This window comes from Delphinapterus leucas, chromosome 1 (genome assembly GCF_059928025.1).
Source record: "Delphinapterus leucas isolate spDelLeu-1000000601 "Yukka" chromosome 1, BTC_Dleu_Yukka2, whole genome shotgun sequence".
NCBI lineage: Eukaryota > Metazoa > Chordata > Mammalia > Artiodactyla > Monodontidae > Delphinapterus > Delphinapterus leucas.
The window spans coordinates 109,839,949-109,867,934 of NC_143129.1; the positions used below are offsets into that span (position 1 = coordinate 109,839,949).

At 40.0% G+C, this 27,986-nt stretch overlaps 1 protein-coding gene and 1 pseudogene across 8 annotated transcripts in view; both read left to right on the forward strand.

Moving 5' to 3' along the window:
• Positions 1–10,186: 10,186 nt before the first annotated feature.
• Positions 10,187–10,936, forward strand: LOC111164037 (ferritin heavy chain pseudogene; annotated as a pseudogene).
• Positions 10,937–21,020: 10,084 nt separating this feature from the next.
• The window catches only part of TGFBR3 (transforming growth factor beta receptor 3), a 207,769-nt gene continuing 200,803 nt past the window's right edge, over positions 21,021–27,986 (forward strand). For 3 of the 8 annotated variants that reach the window (XM_089919731.1, XM_089919757.1, XM_089919748.1), the window contains exon 1: positions 21,022–21,419. The gene's annotated coding sequence lies outside the window, so the exon portion shown is untranslated. Of the gene's footprint in view, positions 21,420–27,986 lie in introns of all 8 variants that reach the window. The other 5 variants (XM_089919763.1, XM_022553392.3, XM_022553388.3 and 2 more) reach the window with 3 other exon arrangements.

Below are 27,986 nucleotides of genomic sequence, written 5' to 3' on the forward strand. Positions count from 1 at the left end.
GGGATCTTAGCTCCTGGACCGGGGATCGGGATCGAACCTGTGCCCCCTGCATTGGAAGCGTGGAATCTTAACCACTGGACTGCCAGGGAAGTCCCTAAAAGTATATTTTTTAATTAGTTATTTTGACTTTGCAGAGTCAAAGCCTCAAATCTTTGCTTCTTGTTAAAATTGCACTATAATTTGTACCTACAAAAGTTTATTTAAAAAAAAAACAGTACTTCAACAGATCTCACCTGTGTTACTAGGTTTACAGAGACGTAGACACTCTAGCCTAACAGACCATTTAAAGATTGAAGAGAATGCCTAGAAGTGGAAGGATAACAACTTCTAAACATCAGGCAATCTGAAATAGGATTTCTGACAGCATGTCATAAAGAACCATTTTTCATCCCTCTTTTATTCACTAACTGAGCAAGTGCTTAAGTGCTTCCTACATATCAGCCACTGTTCAAGGTGTTGAGGATACAGAAGTGAACTAAGGAGTTTAAAATCCAGCCTCAGAGATCTTCTATCCTGCTAGGTGGAAGTGAAATGCTTAACATTTAACCATATATTTTCTTAATCCAATAATCAATCACATGTTATTAAAATATCCCTAGATTTCATCATGGATTAAGTTCAAGAACACCTATGAGATAAATATTATACTACAATATATTACTTTTCTTGTTTTAAAAAAATATGAAATTCATCCTGTTAGCTCACTTAAAGTTTGCCGTATAAGTGGTAACTTTCTTTATGATTGAGTTTGTCTACATCTTAGAAAATTATGCTTTTCTCTGTATTTTACAAAGGAAAACCAAAATGTTTGTTACCTAACTAGTTAGTGGCAGAGCTGGTAATATATTTTGATGTTTTATCTGATACCCTTTGATCTTATTAGTCACTTTACTTTAAATTTAGAACCTTGTTAGAGTGATCTGTTCTGAACTGGAGAGTGGGAACTGACATTTATTTAGTATCTACTATGAGCCAGGTACTTGACATATGTAGAGAAGCAGGTATGATCAGACATAATTCATAATTCCTCATAAGGAGGAGACCTCTCTGAATACAAATTGTTAATAGGTAGCAAGGCTGAAGTCTGGACCTTGGCCTTTAGCTTTCTACTGTGCCAAGCTAGGGCTAAATGAAAACCGTACATCTGTTTAAATTTGAATCCAAAATAGGAATAATAATCAACTTTTAAATTAATGTCTAACAACAGATTCTAATGATAACTAACATTTAATAAGTGCTGTGCTAGGTGCTTTAAATGAAATGCAATGTATCATTTAATCTTCACAGCAACAATTATTATCCCACTTTTATGGATGAGGAAAGTGAGGTTTAGAGAAGTTAAGTGACCTTTGGTCACACAGTTAGTAGAGTCAGGATTCAAACTTGAGATTGTTGCGCGCTAGAGGCCAGACTTCAACTGATTTCTTCAGTAAATGTCACCCAAAGGAAATGGAAAGACGGGCCAACTGAGGGAGCACTGCTACTTCTGGGACAACATCACACATGCTGGGACAACCTCTTCCCTAGTAGGAAAATCCCCAGTAGGATGCACAGTGAGGTGGGCTGTCCCCTTCTTTCCAACCCTTAAATTCGTTGATCTGACTCAAGGAGACTTAAAGAAAGGAAACTGCAGCTGGAGACTGGCTGTAGTAGATTGGGTGGGTGAAGTGAGGATCTATAATGAGTATACCTGGAAGGTAACAGAAAGGAGTAGTTCTCTGCGTGAGTCATGAGCATTTCCTAAATGCTCCAGTGAAAGAACAAAAAATGGTTTCCTCACATTTGCACAGCAAAATGGGAGTTGGCAGCAGTGTAAATGCTGGCTGAAAATATGTGTTGGGGACAGTATCTCCTTTTGGTAACTTTTCAGAGCTTCTACTCATTCATTTAAGTCAAACTTTCTGAACACCTTGTGCATAAGTGGCTGTGTGCTAGGTAAAGTGGGGGACACGTCATACTTTGCAAGAGATTGGAAGTGAAAAAAGGCAGATTGGATCTTAAGCCAAATCTAAATGGATTCAACAATCTAAATAAAAAATGAAAGAGGGAGTTTACAATGAAATTAGAATGTTTAGAGAAGAAACTTGATAATTCAAACAGAGATCTAACATAGAATTATCCAGAATAGAATAAATATCTATCTTAATTATATTGACTGAATAGATTGCACAGTCAACTTTTCACATTTGGTTGTATGAATATCATCACTGAAGGATATTACACTTATACCCTATTTAGGTAAATTAGGATGGCACAGGTGAGTTCCTGAAACTCTCATGATAGAACTTAGTAAATATTTTAAGAATATTAGAGGAAAAATTAGATTTTAATAAAGTGATTCTAGTTAACTACCATGTATAATATGGCATACCATGTCCATTCTCCTTCAAAAGGGCTTTGGATATAAACCAAAAAAGTCTTGACGATATTTCATTTCTCGGATGCCAGTTTATTACATATTAATTAATTAGTTAATGTTTGAATTTGATGCCTTCCAGATGAGATTTTGTTGTGGTTGTTAAGGCAAAATACAAACACAGACTTATTAAATCCTGCTCAATTCCCCAGTGAAGATCCCTCATTACAGAACAGTTTTCTACACAACTTCAAGTTAAGAGATTGGCATCAGATGAGATTTTTTTTTTTTGGTAGCAAAGTTTTATTGTAAAATAAGAAATCAATATAAAAATGGATCAGATGAGATTTTTTTATGCAATATTCTGGTGATTTAGGAAGATACTCTAATGTTATCAGTAATAAGGTTTCAAATTTTGGGTGTGTCACTCTTGGGAAGATATCTTCAGATGGCTCATCTCATTCTTTTTTGTGTTTCCATTGCAGAGGATGACTTTGCTTTTTTCTATCTCTTTCCCCATATTTTGTGACTATTCCCTGTTTGGGTTGTGTACCCCCATATGTGAAGTTCAGAGAGTTTATATATATATATATATATATATATATATATATGTATATATAGAGAGAGGATTTCTTTTGGGCTTAAAAAAAAAAGTTGTATTATGGAGCTTATGTAAATATTTTCCTTTTTCTCCTCCCTGATCATAAACTTGCCCTCACTCCTGGATTTGGAACATAACCAAGCTAAAAGATGACATCATGTTTGCAGTGCACACTGAGGTCTCAGCAAGAATCTTCTAATTTGAGAGGCATCAGTATTTTATGCATTCATGTGCTGAAATGCTGAAGAATGAAATCAGGAGTTTAAAAGTTATTTTCAACATCAGGACTAAACAAAGGAGATAGGGCTTTCCTTTTTTGTATTTTTTAATATTCAAAATAACATTTTCTGTTGCAAATGTATTTCTGTTTCACTTAGAAAAATTTAGTCAATAGTCATTTGCTAATGCAAGTAATGCTAATGTCTTCCTTTTACTTTATTTTTTAGTATTATGTAAATTGCTTAGAGAATGTTAACTCTTTTGTTCTTATTTTGAAACAGGCAAAATTTTAGACTATTTTTTATCAATTGTCTGATTTGCTTTTTCATCCGGAGAAATTTTTTCCTTTCTTTTTCATGTAATTGTACATTATTATTTATTACTGCTCTTACTTGCTTTTTCAATATGGGAAGATAGATTTCCCCCCTTTTCATGTAATTACACATACTATACTGCTTAGGATGTAGAACATATGAGGATAACTGTTCTTTTTTTTTTTTTTTTTGCAGATGTTTACCACATGTGGAGCTTAGCATGAAGAATAAGCATGAATCAAGAATGTCCCACCCCAATGCCCTTTTGAAACATTTTTATGTGGTTCCATGAAATAGTGCGTATTTTAATAGTTGCCATGATGGCCATGCTGAGGTCTTTGGTCTCAGACAATCCAACTCTTACTCTCTGCTCTGGGCATCTAACGTTTTTACTTGCTCATTCTACCATCTTCATTCGTCAGGAATCAGGTCTTGATTTTCTTTTGGGAATCACCTCTCCCTAGGCCATGTGGTCCTAGTGGAATGACTACAGTGTCCCACCTACTCTGAAACAAGAAGAATCTTCTCTAAGATTTGTTTCTGTAAGATTTATAGCTTCTAGGAGAGAGAGGAGTTCCTTTTCTCTGGGTTCTCAAGCTGAAAGAACCGTATTTGCCTGAAGCTTATGGTCCTAGCCTCAGGTTTCATGGAAGAAGCTCTCTGCAGAATGATGCCAACACACGGAGAGAACTAGAGCTTTGTCAGCATTTAGCACCATGTGAAGCTAGATCAACCCTTAAAGTCCTCAGTTACTGGAGGCAATACATTCCCTTTTACTTAAGCTAATTTGAGTTGTATTTCTATTATTTTCAGCCAAAAGATCTTTGGATATTGTTTTTCATCTAGAGGTGAGAACGATCAACTTGGTACAAGCAAAAGTAACTTGCCAAAAGATCTGAGTAATAGAAAATACTATCAAAATCTCTTTTGGATAAGTAGTAAGTGTTTGTTGGTTTGGGATTCTAAATTTAGAAAGCTCAAATAACTAACATTTTCTTGTACCCTAGAGACGTGTTGAATAAACTAACTGATCCCAAGGATTATTCAAAGATGTAATTTCAGGGTATGTCAGAGTGTCATTATAGATTCAACTTAATCACCTACATTTTCAACATTAATAGGATTGTTCTACAGGAATTGATGCCAAGAGAAATGATCCCAAGGCTCAGTGCTAATAACGGCTACAACATATTGGCACATTCTATGTGCCAGGAAGTGTGCAAAGCCTGTCATTATTTTACATTTAATTCTCAGAAATCCTAAAAGGTGGGTGTTACTGTTCTCCTTTTACAGATAAGAAATCTTAGTGAAGTTCAGCAATGTTCTCAAGCCCAGGTATGTCTAACTTTAAAGTCCAGGGTTTTAACCACTGTTTTCTCTTTAAGTTTCCAAAGTTCATAAGAATTCGCTCAATTACTGATTTTTTCAACACATTTTGGAGATACACCTGGCTCATGGTAGGTATATCTATATCTATATAGATATAATAGATAATATGTAGTAGATATCTATAAGTTTATATATATATATATATATATATATAATCTACAAGGAGCCAGTTATAAGAATCTTTAATTCACGTGGCTTATTCCAAAACTCTTATGGATAAACCATAATTTGCCATCAACAATTCAATATCTGAATTTTTAATTCTTTCTCTTACAAGAGAAAGAGGCCCAGGCAGCCATTTAAAAAAAAAAAAAGTGAGGCAACCAATCCAGCAGACTGCTAGCAGAACGTAGTGTTGCAGCTTCTTCCAAAATTGCACAAACCTTTGGTGGTTTTGGAAGACTTGGAGGGCCTCTCTGCTGATCTAATGAGATCCAAGGGCGATCTGAGGCATAGCAGGCAGGAAGGAGGGAGTGGAGAGCCTGGCCCTGGCCCTGTCCACAGCCTTCTGTCATAAGCCAAGTCCCGTGTGTGGATGTGTGCTCCTGACCTGCGTCTGGATGTGTGACAACGCCTTGTTTTCATGTTGACTTTTCACAGCTGGGAGCTGCACTGGCACCGAAAGTTTGTTTTAACTTCCCACACAGAGTCCAAAATGTAATTAATTGAGCCCTTATTTGAAGAAAAGATGTGTTTGGTGTATTTAGAGACCCCCAAAAGAGGTAAAAATAATATTTGCAAAACTGAACTAATTCAAATAGAACTATGTTTTCTAATGGAGGAGTGAAAAGAAGTAGGGATTTGGAGAGAGAACACCTAGCTTTGAGTTTCAGTTAACCACTTATTAAATATACGTCTTTGGGCAGATTGTTGTATCTCAGTTTTTCAGCCCATAAAGATGCTGGGAAGATTAAGTTAATGTTGATAGGAAAACTTCCTAGAAATCCCTTGAGTCTCAGGGAACACACACCATTCATTCATTTTGATATGCTTATTTCCATAGAATTTCACGAACAGTTAAAAAAGTCAGTTTAAAATTTAATATCTTTAAACACATTACAATGCAGAATACAATACTGTTTGCAATGTTCAATGCTATTATTTAAACAAATAGCTAAATAAAAACAGATTTAAATCCTTGTCATCTTAATCGTATGAAAGATCAAGCAATTGCAAAAAATGATTAACTTGTTTTGTTCTGATTTTTGGGCGTAGTTTCCCTTAATTACATATTTGTAGATACTGGTTCTTACTGTGCTTTCCTTTCATGCTGGAGAAAAGACTTATTTCTCTTTAGACACCACTTGTATGTGTTCCAGGTAATTAAATATTTAGATTAATGAAGAACTATTAGATATTTTTCTCAGAATTAGAACCAATAAAAATACACCTAATGAAACTATATATGACTATCAGAAAAACAGAAAATAAGTGTTGTGATCATGTGGAGAAATTGGAAACCTTGTGCACTGTTGGTGGAAATGTAAAATGGTGCAGCTGCTGTGGAAAACAGTATAGAGGTTTCTCAAAAAATAAAAAAAATAGGATTACCATATGATCCAACAATTCCACTTCTGGGTATATATCCAAAAGAATTGAAAGCAGGATCTCAAAGAAATAGTTGCACACTCATGTTCATTGCAGTATTATTCACAATAGCCAAAAGGTGGAAACAACTCAAATGTACATGAATGAATGAATGAATAAAAAAATGTAGTACATACAATGGAATATTATTTAGTCTTAAAACAGAAGGAAATCCTGTCACATACTGCACCATGTATGGACCAGAGGACATTATACTAAGTGAAATAAGCTAGTCACAAAAAGACAAATATTGTACGATTCCATTTTTATGAAGAATATAGAGTAGTCAGATTCATAGAAACAGAAAGTAAGATGGTGATTGTCAGAGTCTGGGGGAGAGGGAGAACTGGGGAATTGTTATTCAGTGGGTAGAGAATTTCAGTTTTGCAAGATGAAAAAGGTCTGGAGAGCTGTCACACAATAATGTGAATGTACTTAACACTATTGAACTGTAAACTTAAGCATGGTTAAGATGGTACATTTTATGCTGTTTTTTACCGCGATAAAAAAACTATATACAAATGCAGTTTAATTTGGGGGATGATTCAGAATACCTCTTTATTATCTTTTCAGGCCTGATGATAATTCATCTTCACATGGGGCCTCAGGATAAGCAGCTCAGATATTTGCTTCAGATTACAAGGCACAGAGGTGCAGGCGTCCTCAAACCCAGTGTTTGATTCAAGGGGATGGTGATAGTGCCGCAGGGCAGAGAGTTTCTTATCAGTTTGTAAGGACTAAATCCAAGGCCATTTGTAGGGGTGGGGAACTGAATTTTGGTCCAGAACTCTTTCTCTGAAGCATGTGAGCTGGGGAAAGCATTCCAGAACCTCATGTTAGTAGATATCAGTCATCGATAAAGGAAATATTTGTTGATGAAATACACCAATGAAATGCACTGTTTAAATCAAATAAATCATGTTTGTTATTGCATATCAGAGTTTCCCTAACTGTGTTCCGTAAAACATTAGCTCTGTGGGTATTACATTTAAAAAAAGGGTTTTGGGGTCAAAAAGTTTGGAAGATATAGGGATAAAAAGAGTTAAAAATGTGATTTTTTACTCCATAACTTCTCAAAGGCTTTACTATGTTAACATTAATGTTACCATACCAATATTAACTATTAGATGTTAATATTTAACATTTGATAGGTTGACATTTATGTTAATGTATTCATTAATATCCATGTTAATATATTAACATGTTTTTCCATATCTCATATAACCAAGGAAGCAGTCCTCAGCACACCAGTGTGAGAATGCTGCCCTATATCATAAAAGTCATGATATTCTTGTCACCTGCTTTCCTTTAAGATAGTAGCTTTCTTTCATTTCTCCTGGGTTTGCTGTGAAGCCCATCTCCTTCACCATGAGCACCACTGGGGAAATATCCAGAGAGTAGGGTAGTTTCAGTTTTAGTATTCGTTGTTATGAGATACTGTAAAGCTATATGATGGATGCAGCTTTTTTGTAACTCCAGCTATTTTCCAAACAGAGCATTAATATTGGACAAACTTGCAAGGGTGTCAATAGAAAAGAGTGAGTCAAGACGAATACATATTGCAAGGTGAAAATGGTCAAAGTGTGTAGTTTCTTCAGTGGGATAACTTTTTTGTTTTATAAGAAAAAGCTAGCTACTGCATTAGGAAATTATAGTTGCCTTATTTTGAATTCTCATTCCAGAGATTTTAAATGTTACTGTTACTAAAATGATGATAGCTCAGAAATGGCCCATTTAACAACTAACTGATTAGTTAAAATTAAGCTTGATATGAATGGAGTAATCTCTAGAGGGAGTATATTTTAGAATATTAAAGAAAGAAACAACTACTACAAGTATCTGCCCACAAAATCCAAATCAACTGAGCAAGAAGAGAGTCAAAGCAGTTTCTTGATATTTTGAGAGTCCTTATATGTGTTACTTTTTCAGCTGAAAACTCAGGGGTGCTACAACTACACTCAATTAATATTCTTTGTTTTATTTGTAGTCAAAGCCAGGACACACCATCAGAGGGTGGGCAGGGAAGACTTGTGTGTAGAACTTTGATGGTGAGTCCCTGATACGTCATCTAGGTTAAGTCATTAGCATTAGAAGCATTTGATTTTGAACCTGAAAAGTGGAACCATGAATCTAAGTCATTACAAGAGACAGTGTGATTAGCAGAAAGAAGTATTGGTTGTGTATTTATTTATTTTTTTTTAGTGTATAGTTTTATCTTTACCAGAGCACTTGTTCTGAAATGCTCCTTCTGAAATTACCTTTTGCCCTACTCCTTTTATTTTTTAATTTAGCAGGTATTTATTGAGCACCTACTATCTGCCAAACATTGGGTGGTGCACCGAAGATATTTGTTTTGCTACCATATTTATGAAGTATATTTTTAAAAAATTAATTTGTTTTATTTATTATTTTTACTTTTTGGTTGCATTGGGTCTTTGTTGCTGTGCGTGAGCTTTGTCTAGTTGCAACGAGCAGGAGCTACTCTTCGTTGCGGTGTGCGGGCTTCTCATTGTCGTGGCTTCTCTTGTTGTGGAGCATGGGCTCTAGGAGCGCGGACTTCAGCAGTTGTGGCACTCGGGCTCACTAGTTGTAGCTCACGGGCTCTACAGTGCAGGCTCAGTAGTTGTGACACACGGGCTTAGTTGCTCCGTGGCATGTGGGATCTTCCCGGACCAGGGCTCAAACCCGTGTCCCCTGCATTGGCAGGCGGGATCTTAACCACTGTGCCACCAGGGAAGCCCTAAGAAGCATATTTTTATTTGCACTAAGAAAAATTAAGACAGGTTAGTCCCTATGATGCACAAAAATGAAAACAAATACATTAAGATACCAGTTTAAACATTAACAACCTATATATCAAAATTTTGGTATGATTGCTTTTTGAGAAAGTGGTTTTCAAATTCCTTTTAAGATTTGCTTTGTCTAGGAAATGAACATATATCACAGCGGAGGAAAACTGGGTGGTTAAACATATGAAACCATGTTCAATTTTACCAGAAGTCAGAGCGAAACAAATCACTCTTCAGATTAAAAAAATTGGAAAGTATCAACCATTGGCAAAGATGTGGACAAGTAGCATGGCTCATTCCCTCAGTGGAAATCTAAATTAATATACTCCCTATGTAGTACACATTGATAATACCTATAAAATTTTAATTGTTTATACCCTTCAACCCAGCAATTACACTTCTAGTTATACATTATAGAGAATTTGTCTCATGCGTGAAGTGGGAGACAGGTATAAGAATCTCTTGTTTGTTGAAACATTGTAATAATAAAAAGTAGAAACATTTTCAATGACCATCCTCAAGGAAACTTGAAACTTAAATTTAAAATGGTATAGTGGGGGTGCCCTAGTGGCACAATGGTTGAGAGTCCGCCTCCGATGCAGGGGATGTGGGTTCGTGCCCCGGTCCGGGAAGATCCCACATGCCGCGGAGCGGCTGGGCCCGTGAGCCATGGCCGCTGAGCCTGCGCGTCCAGAGCCTGTCTGCGCTCCGCAACGGGAGAGGCCACAACAGTGAGAGACCCGCGTATCGAAAAAAGAAAAAATAAATAAATAAAATGGTATAGTGTGACAGTCCTCGCGGAGAGTCGCCGCGGTTTCTTGCTTCAACAGTGCTTGGACGGAACCTGGCACTCGTCCCCTGCTCCGGCCGGCCGCTCAGAGCCAGCCCTCGCCACCGCCTCACGGCGCCCTCCGACCGCCCCAAGGTCCCCGCCGCCATTACAGCGCCGAGCAGCCACCGCCACCGTTTCACCTCAGCCGCCCGCCATGACGACCGCGTCCCCCTCGCAGGTGCGCCAGAACTACCACCAGGACTCGGAGGCCGCCATCAACCGCCAGATCAACCTGGAGCTCTACGCCTCTTTCGTCTACCTGTCCATGTCGTACTATTTCGAACGCGATGATGTGGCTTTGAAGAACTTTGCCAAATACTTTCTTCACCAATCTTGTGAGGAGAGGGAACATGCTGAGAAACTGATGAAGCTGCAGAACCAACGGGGTGGCCGAATCTTCCTTCAGGATATCAAGAAACCAGACCGTGATGACTGGGAGAATGGGCTGAATGCAATGGAATGTGCGCTACACTTGGAAAAAAGTGTGAATCAGTCACTCCTGGAACTGCACAAACTGGCCACTGAGAAAAATGACCCCCATTTGTGTGACTTCATTGAGACTCATTATCTGAATGAGCAGGTGAAATCCATTAAAGAATTGGGTGACCATGTAACCAACTTGTGCACGATGGGGCCCCCGAATCTGGCATGGCACAGTATCTTTTTGACAAGCACACCCTGGGAAATAGTGATAATGAGAGCTAAGCCTTAGGCTGGCTTCCCGTAGCCACAGGGGTGACTTCCCTGGTCACCAAGGCAGTGCATGCATATTTGGGTTACCTTACCTTTTCTGTAAGTTGTACCAAAATATCTACAAGCCCTTTCCTTAGTACCATTCCTTCAAATAAAGTAATTTGGTACCCCCCCCAAAAATGGTATAGTGATACTGTGGAATATTATCTATCAGCTAAGAGAAATACCACAAAGATGGATTTAAAAATCATAAAGTTGAATAAAAAGGGCAAGTTGTAGATTATGTTCTAGTTATGTAACATTTTTAAATGGACAAATACATTCATATTATAAAGAATTGATTTATTTCTATATGTATGCATATATATGTATATGAATATACAATACAAACACACATATGTATATGTAATAGTATAACAAAACACACTGGAAGGATACACCTAAATTCATAAAAGTGGTTTCCTCTGAAGACACTGGCAGGGTAGTCGGTTTGGACTGGAGTTGAGGGGAATGGTCAAGGGGACTTGAATTTTATCTGTAATGTTTTACTTCTTGTATAGAAAGACAAAGAATTTGCCAAAATGTTAACAATGTTCAGTTCTGGGTGTTGACACATGGGTGTTTATGAAATTCTTTTTGTTTTTCTATATTTTGAAATTTTCTTATAAACAAGACCTTTCTTTTCCTGGAAATCAATCTTCTACTTTGTGCCTAGGTTTGATAAGTTGTGCACATTTCACACAATAGTAATGAAGGGGTCTTGGAACAAAGCGTGTGTAATTCTCTGCATAGCTGCCTGGCACATTTTCACCAAGCCAGCCTAAAAATATCTGAAAAGTGAAAGTATGATTGGGTAGAGGGCCCCTCAGCTGACCTTCAGGACTTTTGGTTTGTCCGTCAGTTAATCTTGTCACGATCACATAATTATGAGGTTGGTTTGAGCTTGATGAACCAATATATACAAGGAAAATACGCTGTAACCCGAACTGTGCCACGTCAAAGCCCTTGGGACACGAAGATTTTCTGGTGTTTCTACGTGAGGTTTTCCTCAAGGTAACAAGGCCTTTAAAAATAACTTGCCTTTCAGGCATATCACCCTTTCCAAAGAATATGCCTCTTCTGCAAGCCGAGTTGTATATTCCCCAAAATATGCTGATGCTGCATGTCCATCACATAAATACCCAAATGTCACACCATACCCCAGCAGGTTACAGTTGGGCAGTACAATACCTTTAAAAGCAGTGGGGCTGCAGAATTCTATAGAAAAGACCATTATATCCTCCTCTGAAAGAGAATCTCATAAGCTGAAATACCAGTTAATAAAAAATACAGGACAGAGAAAACTAACAAGGCAAGGATACAAGTGCACTCAAGTGATACTCAAAATTCCAGCTGAGTTGAACTTAGAGTTATTTAAGAAAAGTCAAATATCTGAAGAACTAGTTTGGGAGCCTCAGTGTGTCTTTTTTTTTTTTTTTTTTAAGGTACATACCACTTAGCTCTCTGGGAAAAAAAAGTTGAAAGGGGCTTCTAACCAACAGAATGAAATCTGAGACTGAAATCTCAGGTCACATGCAAAGTTAAAACTCAACATTCCCAGTAAAGGTTTCTTCCTTCTAAACTTTGTATTTTGAAAAATTTCAGGCCTTGAGAAAAGTTGAAAGAATACTTAGTGAAATTCTGAAGGTATTTGGCACAATGAAAGACTGGAAAATAATTTACATGAGGAAAAAAATCTATAAAATTTACTAATTCCTATGTTTATTTTTACAAATGTGCACAAACTCTACAAATGTATATGCTTTGCTTATGCATTTAAATTTAGTAAAATTACATTTAAGGAAAAGCAGGAGGAAATTTGGCAAAAAGAGAAGAAACAAGAGTAAGGAACAAAAAGCCATATAGAACGCACAAAACCCTGTGATGCTTCGGATTTTTAAACAGGGCCTGAACAATTGGTTTGCTTGATTTTTAAAACAGAGTTGAAGTTGTTTTAATATTCTATAGAGAAAACTGAAGGGGATCCTAGTGGGACTGTGTAGTGTCAGAGACCAGAGGCAAAGAAGGAAGTACGTTGTCCTTTCTCAAAGGGAAAAGTGAGTGGGAAGGGAGGAGGCTGTTTAAGTTAATGAATGCTTCCTTCCTTTCTCTCTCACTTCGGGAGTAGCCAGAGACAAAAGACCTGCTTCCTTCTCCTTTAGTATCTGTGCCTTTAGCATTTAAAGATGGCCAGCATTTTCCAGCAATGTTAATAGTAGTGTGGATATGATTTTTTCTATCAACATAGTATAAAATAAGAGTGATATGCAAAGGCATTACATTACACATTATTTCTACTCTTAGTGGCTCCTGGCTCTTTCTCTCCTTTCTCTCAAGCTAACTTGAGTCAGCAGCCTTATTTGCTCCAGCCCAGGGACTTGGTTTATCTACTCTTTGTTAACGGGTCTGGCTGAGATCAGGAAGCCCCTTTCTCATGCTAAACCTGTGGCTTCCAGGTCAAGCTTCATTCACGCTGTTTATACCACATAGTTGCTTCCTGCCTGGGCAAATTGGTTCCAGTTCTTCCAGGTCAGATGTATTCTGCTGTCTCCTGAGTCTTGGCTTGCGTTAACACCCAAAGCCCTTGTGTCAGTGTCTTGTTGAGCCTCTAGAGGGGCATCTATCACAATGGTTGTTGCAAAACTTCACTATTCTCTAACTGTGGGTATCTATCTGTGGAATGAAGCCGTCCATAAATTCAATAATTTTTATTGGATACTTGTTAGAGGCAAGGAGCATTGTACTCTGCTGGGAGCTGGGAATACAATGTTGGTTAAGATAGCCATGGTTTCTGCTCTCATGGTTCTTATCGTCTAATGTGAACTTACACAGATGGCCTGCTCCAAGGAGGGGCCAGCTTTTTATTCACTAACATGAACTGTACACAGAAAATACTGAATAAGTACATGTGTGTATGTTAGTGGGTGGGAAGCAAGATTAGAAGTAGGGAGGCTAGAGCTATCACAATTGTACAGGTGAAAAAATTGTATAGGTTAGATAGTATTTTGACTGCAATGGAAATAGTGAGAAGTGATAATTTGAAGGTAGAGCAAACAGGCCTGGGTTTGTTATGGGGTGTGAGAGACATAGAGGCAGCAGTGAAGACCCATTTGTTTTTGACCTGAGTCACTGAATGAATGGTTGAGCTATTTACTGAGATGAGGAGATGGAAGATGTGTTCATGGGCATCAGGAGTTTAGTTTTTGTCATGTAACATTTGATTTTCCTACTGAACACATTGAGTAAAGATGTTGAGATGTCAACTAAATACACGAGTTTGGAATTCATGGGAGAGGTCCAGTCTGGAGATAAAATTTTGAGAATTATCAATGTGTGGATACACTTAAAGAGATGGGTCTGGATAATAACACCTTGAGAGAGAGAGTCTTAATAGAGAAGAGGATCAAATGTACTGCCCTGGGACAGTCCAACATTTAGATCCTGGGAGAAGGAAGAAGAGCCAGCATCGGTAACTTAGAAGGTCCAGCCAGGAGGTAGGAGAGAAACCACTAGTGCTCTGTATCCCTGTAGGCAAAGGAAATGTCTCAAGGAGGAGAGAGTGAGTACCTGGGTCATAAGCTATTGAGTGGTTAAGTAAGATGAAAACTGAGAATTGGCTACTGGTTTGGCCACAAGGTGACCTTGACAAGTGTGGTCTGATTGGATCTGGTCGAGGAGAAAACGATGGGTGAAGAATCATGGGCACCAAATGTAAATATCCCTTTTGGAGTTTTATTACAAAGGGAGTAGAGAACTGGGAGTGAGATGGGTATGCGGGGGTCAAGTAAAATTTTCTAAAATGGGAAACATTACAGTATGTTTGTAAGTTGATGGGAATGATTAGAGAGAGAGAGAGAGAGAGAGAGAGAGAGAGGTCTGAGGATGCAGGCGAAAAAGGAATTACTACGGTATGAAAGTCCTTGAGTAGCTGAAGAAATGGAATCCAGTGCACAGGTGGAGGGAGAAGGGCCAACAAGAGAGAAACCAGAGCAGAGAAGAATAGACACAGATAAATTTGCAGATGTGGTGGTGGGAAGATGAGGATATTTCTTCAGAGGGCTTTGATATTCTTAGTATCAATAAAACAAGAAATAAGAAGCAGGGTCAGCAGTTGAATTCAGGTAAAGGGTCGAAGGTATTGAAGATTTGAGGAAAGAGGAGGAGAAGTAACATAAACCTCTTGGAGAATAAGAGAGTGAGCTGATAAGGAAAATATAGTAGGATTGCTGAGCAGTGCTAAGAACCCATTGAGGCTTGTGGTCATAAATTTAAGTGAGACCAATCGTGGTTGCAGATGGTAAAAAAAGTAGTAGGGACAATGGATTAGAGGTCCTGGTGGGGTCAAATCATTGTTGGAATCAAGATACTGGAGGCAATGAGTTGGAACAATAGAGATTGATGGTCAGAGAGGGATGCTTGAAATTGAGATCTGGGAGGCGGAGCATTTATTTCTGATGAAAACGACCTGGACATGATCATGTTTCTAGGCGACTGAAGTGCGATGGAAGAACAGGTTGCTGGAGGGGAGAAAGCCAAGGAACTGAGAGGCCAGAGCTTTCCAGAGGTGGAATATACAAGGGATCTTATTGGTAATTTGTCATAAGTTCTAGAGGGCAACTGGAAGGGTTTGGAAGGTTGAGAAAGGGAGAAGGATTGAACAGGTTAGGGAACATTCAGAGCCATATGGTGATAAGAATCCAGGTGATGAGCAATGACTAAGAAGGCTTGGATTTCTTATGGAGACTGAAGGAAACAGGATTGAGAGGTCCTCATAGTCTCGTCAGGGAAGATGAATAGGCTGTTCTCATTCTATTATTCTAGCTTCTTTCTTGGGACCAGTCTCTCAGGTGCTCCTTGCATTATAGCCTTTGCCATTGTTCAGAATGTTCTTTCCATCTTCTGCATCTGCTGAATCCTCAGCTCCCTTCTTATCCTGCTCCGATCATCCCAGACCAAGGATCATCTCAGTTCTTCTAGCACTTACAGTCACATTTGATACTTAACATATAATACTATTCTGTTCCTCCTGGAAAAGTGGTACAGATGAAACGGTTTGCAGGGCAGAAATAGAGACACAGATGTAGAGAACAAACGTATGGACACCAACGGGGGAAAGTGGTGGGGGGGTATGGTGGTGTGATGAATTGGGAGATTGGGATTGACATGTATACACTAATATGTATAAAATGGATAACTAATAACAACCTGCTGTATAAAAAAGTAAATAAAATAAAATTCAAAAAAAATAATACTTTTCTGTTCCTTAGTTATCTTTTATCATGTTTCCTGTCATCTCTATATGTATCTTTCACCTCTTAATATGGCTTAGCAAATGTCAATGAATATTGGTTGATTTTTCATGAAAGAGGCTAACATCTTCCAGAAATTATATGGGTAAGCTGGGGACATGGTAAAGGAAATTTTAATTTAAATTTTTGCAGCAAAGTTTTCAAATGTTAACAATGTAAGGACACTTTAAAAGAAAAAAAAATTCTGAAGCATCTCTGGCAATGAATTTCCCACTTCGAAAAACATCAACTTAAGAAAAAAGTCTTTTATTATGGGAAAGTCTATTGGTTTTTTTTTCTTTTTTAATTTATTTATTTATGTTGGCTGCATTGGATCTTCGTTGCTGCACGCGGGCTTTCTCTAGTTTCAGTGAGCAGGGGCTACTCTTTGTTGCAGAGCACGGGCTCTAGGCAGGGGCAGGGTTCAGTAGTTGTGGCTCATTGGCTCTAGAGTGCAGGCTCAGTAGTTGTGGTACACGGGCTTAGTTTCTCCACAGCATGTGGGATCTTCCCGGACCAGGGCTTGAACCCATGTCCCCTGCATTGGCAGGTGGATTCTTAACCACTGCGCCACCAGGGAAGTCCAGTCGATTGGTTTTTAATTATCCCTGTCCTCCTCCCCCCCAAAAGAGGGTAAATGCTGCTTTTTAATATTACCATTAAAACAAAAATACAAAATGAAAACAAATTTCTTATTGAAATTATTACCAAATTCTAAAGACTATGTCTGCGGGACCCAGTTGAGGCACTCTCCTCCTTAGATTACATGGTAAAAAACATTGGGTGAGTAACCTAAAGAAATGTTATAGCAGGTAATTTTAACAATTACATGGAACTATCCATTTGCAAAATATGTTAGGAAATAAATTTTATAGGGCCAAACTTATAACAAGGGCTTGCCCAGAGAAAGTGCTCAATAAAAGGTAATAATAATAACAGTAATAACAGAAGATCAATAACAATAATAATTTTTAAATTTTGGTGTTTTTACAAGTGGAGTTTCAGCATTTCTTATATTTGTTAAATGAAGGTAATAAGATTTGTAACATTCACAGATGCTAATATATGTCCTGGGTCCTCCTGGTCTTTTTTTGGTCCCCCTGTCACAAAACAACGTTTTCCATTTTTTTCTCTTCTCCAGGCCAAAACAAAAGTTCTCTGCGGGGCAGCTATGGAGGTGGGGGCCAGGACGAAGCCTTCCCTCTGGAACCCCTGCTCCTGAGGCAGGGAGAGCAGAGGCTCTGCCACATCCCCTACGGAGCTAAGACCACAGGGATCTCAGGGGAGGTTGCTGTTCCTTTGAAATGGTGTGAGGTTTCCTGCATTGTCAGTAGACCTGCTGAGGGGGAAATTAAAGGGGCATTGTGGAAACTGCTATTGGAGGCTCTGCACAGGCACAGGAAATGACAAGTGTACAGGAACTCGGGCTTACTGTAAGGGAAATTGCTTTGGATTTTTATTTCCAAATTCTCTGAGGAATCCACCAGCCTGAATCAGGTGTCTGTTTTGGGCTCTGCTCTGCAAACGGGTTCACCTGACAGTATCTTTTCCTCATTAATTTGAAATTTTTGGCTGCAAATATTATCAGTGAAAACCATATTCTAATCTTGGATGTAGGTATAGAAAATGTGGCTTTAGATTATGGCCTTAGGTTATGGTGATATATAAAACACCTACAGGTATGAATTAGAATCTTTATGGGCAAATTTTAGAAATAAGGTACTAAATCTGTCTGTAATAATAGGTCAACTGAGCAGAAAATAGGAGCACAGGCTGTAGTTTGTAGACCAGTATCCTGTCACAACAATTTTGGAACATTTGGTTCTTGTTCTGTCACACATTCTTAAGAGTAGTTATGCAACTGCCTCCAAGATGTTGGCTGTTTCAGACAAACTTTGAAGTTAGCCTCCCTTCGCCTCTCTTTCTTGGGTGAAAGGAATCGATTTTTATGTGGTGGTCGAGGGTCATATTTCTCCTCAACAGACTTTATCTTTTGAAACTTTTAAAGAATTGAGCTTTAAAAATATAAGACTCTTGCTCTGAGGGAAAGGGGGCTCATTTTCACCTGTGGAGCACAAAGCGGAGGTTCAGGGCGGACTCTGGAGTCACAGCTAAGTCACATCCTCATTCTAATCTGTAGAATGAGGATGATAGAGCTGTTACAGGGTTTAATGAGTTAGGATTTGTAAAGTGCAAAGCATATGCAGTACTATATGAGGACTTGTTAAAAAAGAAAAACAACCAGATGATTTTCTACTGATAAAGTCTTTTAGAACTTTGAGGTCTTTGCTTCTGTAAGGAACACAAACAGGTTATTATGGATTTGTTCAGCTGTCTGCTAATCAACAGAATCTGGGGACATGCCACTGTCATAAATAAGTGGGTCCACACCTATAGGAAGGGTGGTTCCTTGCGAGAAATACAGCCTCAGTAAATTTGACGCTCTGCTGTCAAACGTTTTTATGCAAGTGAGATAGAGTGCACCTCTATATCTCACCCCCCTGCTTGCAATTCTTTTTGAAAAAATTTGGAACGAATGACCATGATACCACCTTGAACCAAAGAAAGTTTGTATCTTATGGTAACAAATACTGTAACTTGAACAAAGTCCTAATTTGTAAGCGACCAATGAAAGGAGAGGATTCATTCCCCCTAGAAATCAGTTAATATTGCATTATTAAAATGTAGGGGAAACCCCTTTTCTAGAGTTTTGCTGGGGAACCAGAATTTTTAGTTTGTTTTAAACCTTTTCTCTATGCTTCAGGAGTCTGTATTTCTGCAAATAATATCACATTATTAGTGTAAATATTTAGAGAAAACACCTATGTAGACATTGTTGGTTTTGCAAATACTGATATAATTTCTTGTGTTTTTCCGTATCATCTACAGAAAATAATTAAATAGCCCAAAATTTTAAAGATGTTTTGAGAAAAAAAAAATCCCAGCCAACCAAACAAACCCCCCAAACCTTTCATTTTGCCAATAATGTAAAGCTTTTGATGACAGGTGGTATGTCCTGTTGGTTGAAGACTTGGGCTCAGAGCTAGATGGATGTGGGTTTGAATCCTGACTTCCCACTTATTAGCTGTACTACCTTAGCAAGTTGTAAGGCCTTCAGTATATAGGTAGGTTCCTACATAGGCCTCAGTTTGTATACAGCCTTATAGGGCTGTGAGAAGTAAATGTGTTCATATGTATAGAATGTTTAGAACTCTGCCTGGCACAGAGTAAGTGTTCACTGTTGAGTTACACATAACTGGTTACACTATTGAGAATCTGACTACTGTGAACAGTTACTTCATCACTCTTTAAAGACAAGACACTGTTAAGTTATCCAGGACTTGGTTTTTCTCTCTCTTCTATGCCATTTTTTTTTCTTTTTTTTTCTATGCCATTTTATTTAGAAATTAAAAAGCCTTAACGTGATTGATATGTTTGAATGTAGGATTAAATATCCAAACACAACTCATGTGTTCATGTCTGCTCTTGAAACTAAAACTTGACAATTTGAGGCACGAATACTATGTCATTTGAGTCTATGAGAAATCTAAGGCCTTGAATCTAGAGAGACTGTATCACAGCTGAGGCTAACTCTACCTAGACTGTTGCTCCAACAGGGCATTATGCCTATGGGTTTCTCCAAGGCCTCACTCAAGCCTCTCACACAGTAGGTGTTCAATAAATATTGGTAAGGAATGAATTGTTCATTTTAGAGATTTTTGCAGGAATCCAGTTGATCAATAATGATTTGACTTTTGTCAAACTATCTCCAATTGGGTGAGTTCTGTATGTATAGGTACAAGCGAAAAAGGAGGAGAAACACTTCCTCTTCTCTCCAAGTAGGGAAACCCAGTAACTTTCCAAATAATAATACTGCGTAAGTAATAATATCAGAAACCTCCCCATTCTACTTTCCAACGTTTTGAAGGCCTAGGACCATAACATTTTAGGACTGGAAGAGGTCTCCTAGGCCAAGCTCCTGATTTTACGGAGGAGAAAACAGACTTGGAGAGTTTAAGCCGATCGTCCAAGGTTCCACAGCTCGTCGAAGGGCAGAGTCAGGACTGGAAGTCTGGTCTCTGAAACCTGTCAGCCCAGAGTCATTTCACCAGCCTCTTGGTAAAACAGTGCCCTTTGATTTAAGCATATCTTTTAATAGACAAACCCGGTGTAAAAAAGGAGTATCAAAGTGGCATACTGATGACAGCATTCGTCAACTCTTGCAGCGACCAGTTCACCCGCGCATGTATGCAGGGAGTTGCACGCCGCCAACACCTTCGCTTATATCGCGCCCACCTTAGGGTAATGCCAGTAATGCTGACCTGACTCCTTTATTTGTATTCATTTATTTAGCGAGCGGGGGCAATGGCTGGGTAATGTACTCTCAGCTGTTAAAGATGAGGAGGCAAGACCCACCATCGGAGCGCATCTTGAGAGAGCAAACAGCATTGGAGGCGGGAAAACAACCAGGGGCAGAATGAATGTGTGCGTGGGGACTTTTGCTAGCGAGTGGGCAAGAGGGCGTGATCAGATTACTGGAGGTTTTAGAATTTTTAGATCAAGACGGAGGGAACCAAATAACCCAACTAACTCTTCCAGAGAGCCCTGAGAAGTTGGAAGGACCTAGTTTAAGGGAGGGAATCCCTGCAGCTCGCGCCCACGTTCCACCCCCCCGCACCCCCGCCCCAATCCGGCTCTTCCCCGACGACTGGGACCCCCCCACCCGACGCCCCAGCCTGGGCGCACAGCAGCACAGCAGTTCCCGGTACTCCTCTCCTCTCCCTCCCTCCGCGGTCCGAAGGGAAAGGCAAGCTGTGGCAGCGCTCAGGGTTCATCCGTCAGCCTGAGAGGAAAAGGAGGAGGAGAGAGAGAGAGGAGGCGGGCGGCGGGAGGAGGAGTTTCTCCGCGGCCCGGAGCTCCCGGGGGGACCGCGGAGGAGGAGCGCCCTTCCCCCCGCACGCTGATTGCTGTGGCGTCCTGCCCGTCCCCGCCCGCGTGTGTGAGGGGGAGCGAGTGCGCTGGGTCGGCCCGATGGGGGTAATCGAGGGTTTCGGGGACGCCGAGCGGCGCTTTCCTCTTCCCAGTGCGTGAGGGAGGGAAGTCGGCGGCTCTCGTGCCCGGCCACTTTCCCTGCGCGATTCCCTGAGCTCCCTGCAGGAGGAGAAAGTCCCCGGCGGGTCCGGATGGCGTAGTTGCGCCGCGGCGCAGCAGCTGCCGGAGCTCGCCGCCGCCGGGCGCGGGGCGGGGAAACTTCGTTCTGCTTTGCTCCAGCTTGTGGCGGGTGGATCTCCGCTTGACACATCGCATCCAAGGTACGCGCCGGCTCGGCCCCGCGGCACTGCCGCCGGCGCCGGGACGCCCTTGGCCGCACCGCTAGCCCAGCACCCGTTCCGGCCGAGGACTCTGCAGGCTGCGCGGTGCCTGTCGGCGTTGCGCGGTGGTCCGCGCCTGTTTCCCGGCCGGGGGTCGCTCCGGCCGCCCGGACCCCCGGGCTTGTGGGGGCGGTGTTGGTCTGTTAGTGTTTACACTCCTAGGTGCGTGGGCAGCGGCCGCCCCGGGGTGGGCAGCGCTCGGGGCGCTGCACTGTGCTGGCGAAGACATCTACTCCGCGCCTGCCCTCACTCTTCCTTTCCGCGGTTTCTTCTGACCTCCGCGGGGCGCGCTGGCCACTTCCCACTGCGCTCGTGACAGCGTCGGTGGGAGAGATTTGTTGTGGGTTTGCACGCAGTTGCCGTTGTGGAGGCTGCGGCCCCGGGACTCGAGCACCAACGTGAGCTACGCTCCCTGCGGGCCGCGCCCTCGGGGTGCTGTGCTGGAGGCGCCGAGCGCTGCAGCTCGGAGCCCCGCAGAGAATCCTCCTTCCCGCGTTAACTTACTAGCCACCTTAGCCAGCTTACTTGGTTAGAATACGCTGGAAAGTTGGACTGTTGCTAGGAGAATCTTCTTGCAGTCTTGTTCTTATTAGGGCGTTTGCCTCACTTTCCAGAATCATTTAGTGTAGGGAACCGGCTTGTCAAGCTTGAATTACTTTGACAGAGTAGAACTTAATGTGCCTACAAAAAGAGCTGAGAGAAATGGGAATTTCTCTTAGCTGTGAAATGGGAATAATAACAGTATTGGCCTCATAAGGTTACTGTGAGGATTGAATGACTTAAAATATATAAAGTACTAGAGCAGTGCCCGGCGCCAGGCAAGCGCTGCATGGCTATTAGCGGTGCTTGTCCTGAGCCCAGTGGGGACGAGAAGAGCAGGGAGGGTACGGGATGGTAGGAATGACAGACTGAGATAGGGAACCAGGCTTTTTCTGAACTCCGCATCCCTTCCAAGAGGAGTACGCGAGCGGTTTGGGAGGAGAAGAGTCTCTACAAGTAGCAAAGCACATGTCAAGACCTTTTAATTTTTCTGAAATGGTACTTTAGATTGCAAACAGGTACTTCAGTGTGAAATTAGCTATTAATTTCCGGTAATAATAATAGCTCACGTTTATTGGGCTCAAACTCTGTGCCAGACACTCTCCTAATACTTAGGGCACTTAATCGTTACACCAACCCTCTGGAAAAAACACTATTATAGCCCTATTTTACAGGTAAGACACTAGAGGTTAGATCCTTGCCCAAGCTATTACACAGCTGTTAGTTCTGTCTGACTGCAGGGCTAGCTTAGTCACTCAGCAGAGAGCAGCAAGTGCAGTCAGATTTGTGTGCAGTGAGTCCGGGCGTCTTCTCCCATCCTTCAGCTTCCCATTTGAGTTGAACACAAATCTCCTGAAACACAAATCAGGTATCTGTGATTAATTTAGGTGATCTGCCCAGGGGGGCGCCAAATTACAACTCCTCTGAAACTGACCCCAAGTAATTATACATAGAACTCTGATTTGTATTAATTAGTTCGGATCTTTAATCTTCATTTCTTTTATTCTCCGGACATCGTTGGTCAGTGTTACATGGCTTCCTTAGGAAACAGCTTGGGGTTGGCACAGAAGGCAGGGAAATAATTCTTACCCCCTTAAGGGCTATTAAAATGAAATTGATTTCATGCCATTGTGTCAGCTAAAGGATGTTGCTCTGTTTCTTGATGTTCCCTGCTTTTGGCTTTAATTCTGCATTGTTTAGTGTTTCAAGGCTTCAGCATGTTTTCAGCTCTTCAGTTTGTCTTTGTCAACTTTTAATTTTTCCTGTTTTGATGGAATCTGACCATTACATGGCAGCTTTGCTTAACAACTGTTGATCCAGCTCATGTTTTTACACATAAAAATCACCAACTTACTTTTGAACCCCAGCACTTCAAAGGCAACCCCTGGGGAATTCATTGTTATGTTGAATATTAACCAATAGGGGGAGCATAACACACTATGTACTGATGTCCGTTAGGCACCTAAACCAGTTTTTAGAGTATTAAACATACATTTCAGGAATGGACAATGTGTGGCTTTATCTAGCAAAGTAACCAAGTTGCCTTCCGAGTTGACTATGGAGAACTGGGTTTAATTTCAACTGATTACTGTTAAGAATGACTGACGACAGGGCCTACATGTTGGATATATGTCAAGGACTCTCTGGTGTCCAGACAGATATTAAGTACACACACAGTTTATTGCCATTTGTTTTCCTTAAGAGGCATATGTAAAATAATTTTGTGTACTTTGAATGATATTTCAGATTATCTAGGAGAACTGGGAGTCTGGAGAGATCCATTGTGAATCCTTTTGTAATGATGCTCATTTGTCCTTTGTAGAAAACTGGATATAGTGAATTTGTTCTCAGGGAGGTTGGTGTACTCACAGTCCTGTCATTATCATTTTTCATTAACATTTGAGTGCAAGACAATAAGGGATTGTTATGCTGAGTAACAGCATTTCTATTCCAGTGCATTTTTCAGAGGCTTGTATTTTAGTATGGCAGTAGTTCAGAAGTATCATATTTGTTGAGTATAGATACAGTGTGTCTATAGATAAATATATAAACCATATTTAGGAATTAACATGCTTGCAAAAACAGTTAAACTTTTAAAAAAGGTTTTCAATCTTTGTCTGAATTTTGTAGGCCAGCTTCCTTTCTTGTTTCTTGAGTATCAGGTAGTAGGGACTTAACTTTATTTACCAAGTTAGGGGTCAGGTGGATCCTACTTTATTTTTATTTATTTATTTTTTTGCGGTACACGGGCCTCTCACTGCTGTGGCCTCTCCCGTTGCGGAGCACAGGCTCTGGACGCGCAGGCTCAGCGGCCATGGCTCACGGGCCCAGCCGCTCCGTGGCATGTGGGATCTTCCCGGACCGGGGCACGAACCCGTGTACCCTGCATCGGCAGGCGGACTCTCAACCACTGCGCCACCAGGGAAGCCCTATTTTATTTTTTATAATTCGTTCCTATTTACTTATTTATCTATTTATCTATCTATCTATTTATCTATTTATTTATGGCTGTGTTGGGTCTTTGTTGCGGTGCGCGGGCTTCTCACTGCGGTGGCTACTCCTGTTGAGGAGCACGGGCTCTGGAGCGCAGCCTCAGTAGTTGTGGTGCACAGGCTTAGTTGCTCCGCAGCATGTGGGATCCTCCCAGACCAGGGCTCGAACCCATGTCCCCTGCATTGGCAGGAGGATTCCTAACCATTGCGCCACCAGGGAAGCACGTGGATCCTGTTTTAAAATACCTTTCAAATTTAGTTCTTTCTTTCTAAATCTCAGCATTGCAGTTACACTTCAGAGTAGCATTTTGTTTAGAGTCTAATTTAGTCTTCCAGGGTCTCATCTAGTTTACTTATTCAGCAAACATTTATCAGGCCCCAACTCCCTAATAGGCTTAAGGTTCCTGGTGTTGGAGTTTGGCAAATTAACTATCCTCTTTCAGTCCTCTGATAGCAGGAGGCCTTAAGGCTTCCTAGGGCTTAGGAAAGCTTATACACATTGACAAAATTTTTTGCTTAAAGAGAACTATTGTCCCATTCTTTTGAAGACTCAAAGGAATTAATCTTTCTTTTTTACATGCAAACTTGATTGTATCTTGTAAAAGTCAGGTGACTCTTGCTTTTCTGAGGGCCTGCTCTGGGCCTAAGTGCCTAGGGAACTCAAATGTCCTTTGAATACTAAGAAGGTGATCTCTGCTGACTTCTTTAGTACCTAAGTGATGACCAATTTCTTGGGATCGTAAATTTGTGGAAATTCCTGACTTTATATCTTAAGCTTAACAGACAGAACTGTTAAAATTTAGAGGATGACTGCTAACAGTTAACATTGCTGTAATATTTTTCCTGGATGAATTTGCTCTGTGGTCATTTAAAATTACCCCTGTTCTTGATAATCCATTTTGAAAATGTATTTTTTTTCTTCTTTCATTGCTATTGGACAAAAACTAATTATAATCGTCAGGTTCATTAGTTAATGAGGACAGTCTTCATTTTTTTCATTTTTTTTTTTTTTTTTTTACTCAACAGTTATTTTGAAAATGATTTTATCACTGTTTCAGTCTGTCCACTGGAGTGTTTTTCTTATGTTTTTCAACTTCTTTTGAAATTTTGAAACTTAAAAAATGTTAACTACTTTTGGAACTTTGCATGACTCAAGTTAGATAATGTTTTTAAGGGTCTTTAACTTAAAAGCAATCTTATATTGCCTTTAGGAACATGGATAATTTGGAATATAGAAGAGTGAATCTAAGGCATTTGTGGCTTTGGAAGAGAATTACTGCACCAAGATTCATGGCAGTAATTTCTCTGGTTCCACATCTTCAGAGTAACACTTGGAATGATAGCATTGTCTTTTTGTAGCATTTCATAAAACACAAGCTTTTGCTAATTTGTTTGGTTTCTAGTAAAGCAGAAATAAATCAACACAGCTTGGAAGTGCCTTACAAAAAAGGATTTGGGTCCATTTCCTGGGCTCTGTCCACTTCTAGATTTCTTTTATATCTTTTGAAATAGCACATTTGTTTGTTAACTGACATTGGGATTTATTTTCTCTGCAAAGTTTTAAGATTTAGCACAGATTTCTGAGCATTCTTCCTTCTCTTAGGGAGAAATTTTTTTTCTCAACCAAGATGTGTGCAGTATTTAATGTTTGAAGCAACATTCATAAAATTTCTGCGTTGAGGCCCCTCTTATTTGGACCTTATTTTACTTGTTTTATCCTTCAGTTTTCCAGGCCAAACAGCAAGACTTAATAGGCTGACAAGTAGGGGCATAAGGGATGGAGACCATATTTAAAATTGAGATTATCCCTGAAGGTCTGAAACGTGGGCTCCAGAAGCACACCCTTAGGCTATCCTGATATCTCCTGTTTAAGATAATTATAAGAAAAAAAAGATTAAAGTCTGTTGTTAGTGCTGGTAATTCCTTTAATGCTGAAAGCTTCAAGTCTGGGAAGAGGACTCAGAGTGATATAAAAGTTCATTTTTAGGATTTAATGTTAAATTGTTGCCACAGTAATAATTTAGAATCAAGTCTGAAGTGTTAGCTCTGTCTTCACTTTAAGGAAAAGGATGGTAATCCAGAAACATATACTTTCCCTACCTCTAGGACACTGGGCTCTGGGAGAAAAGGGACTTAAGAATTCGGTGCTGTTTGCAGAAGAAGGAAGAATTGGGTGCTGTTTGTTATGTCCTTCCAAGCACATAATTCATTTTTCTGGTACATGCTGAAGGTCAGGTTTTTGTTTGAATTTGCAGATGGACCATTTGTAAAAACACATTCAAGTTGATTTAGTCCCTGAAAAAAAATGATCTTTAGAAAATAGTCTTTACAGATCCTAGTCCTTGAGTTTTCCTGTGATCAGATTGCCCTGGGAGAAGCTCTGGAGTTTACAGGCATGATGACTAACCGCCAGTGATGGGTAAGAACACCAAGTGGACCAGGTGGAGGGTCTAGCAGAACTTTGGAGTTCTTTTTTAAAATTCTTATTATACTATTTTATTAATGGAAACTTGATGAATACTTAATTTCATTTGGTGTGTGAAAAGATTCCCTTTTGGGAGTATAATTCAGTTAGCATTTTTAGTAATTTATGTGTTTTGACATATGAAATTGGTCATTGGATGCAAAAATACACTGGTGGCTGTTTGCAAATTTCATTTCATAATTAACTGCATGATGATTGCTGGAGCAGAACGTTGCTTTTTTTTTTTTAATACTTGGAAGGTTATTTGGGGTGAAATACTTAGATTCCAGTCTCAAAACCCTGTGTTCATGTGGTGCCCTAAGTACTTTTGTGTGATACTCCCTGTGTTGTTTTATCTCTTTTCTGTTTTTTTTTCTTTAAAGCAAAACATACTCAAACACAAAACTCTCCTTCTAAGTGTCCATAAAGAAAAAACGTCTCATTTTGTTATATTCTACTTTGTGCAGTTGGCTGGCACATGAAATTCAACTTCGAGGGAAAGCACCATTGACTCATTACATACATTTTGCATCACTGCAGTGTAAGGTCTTCCCTATGTGTGTGGGAGAAGTTTCTGATCTTCTAAATGGGCATGTTTACTATTGCTGGTCTATCTCTTTTTGTCAGAGCCTTTCTGAGCAGACATTCCTCTTAGTTTTCTTATTTTTGTGTCTTTATAGAGATAGTTACTTGTTGTGTATTCATAATATACCATGTGAATCACGAAAAAATATGTAGCACCTGCCATTTTGTTTTGAGTCCATCATACTTATCCATTACAATACCGTGCAGCCATTGGATGCATCATGTTTTTGACACAGGAGCCAGGGGGAGGATGACCTACTTGATGCATTTCTTTTTTTTTTTTTTTTTTTTTGGTACTTATGCCTTTTTCAGTTCGAGGCATCTTTATTTCATTATTAGAGTGGCTGCTCTCTATGATATTCAAGGTTTTAATTTCATTCAGTGTGGGCAAACAGGGAGGTTTCATGTAGAGGCAGTTTTACTAAA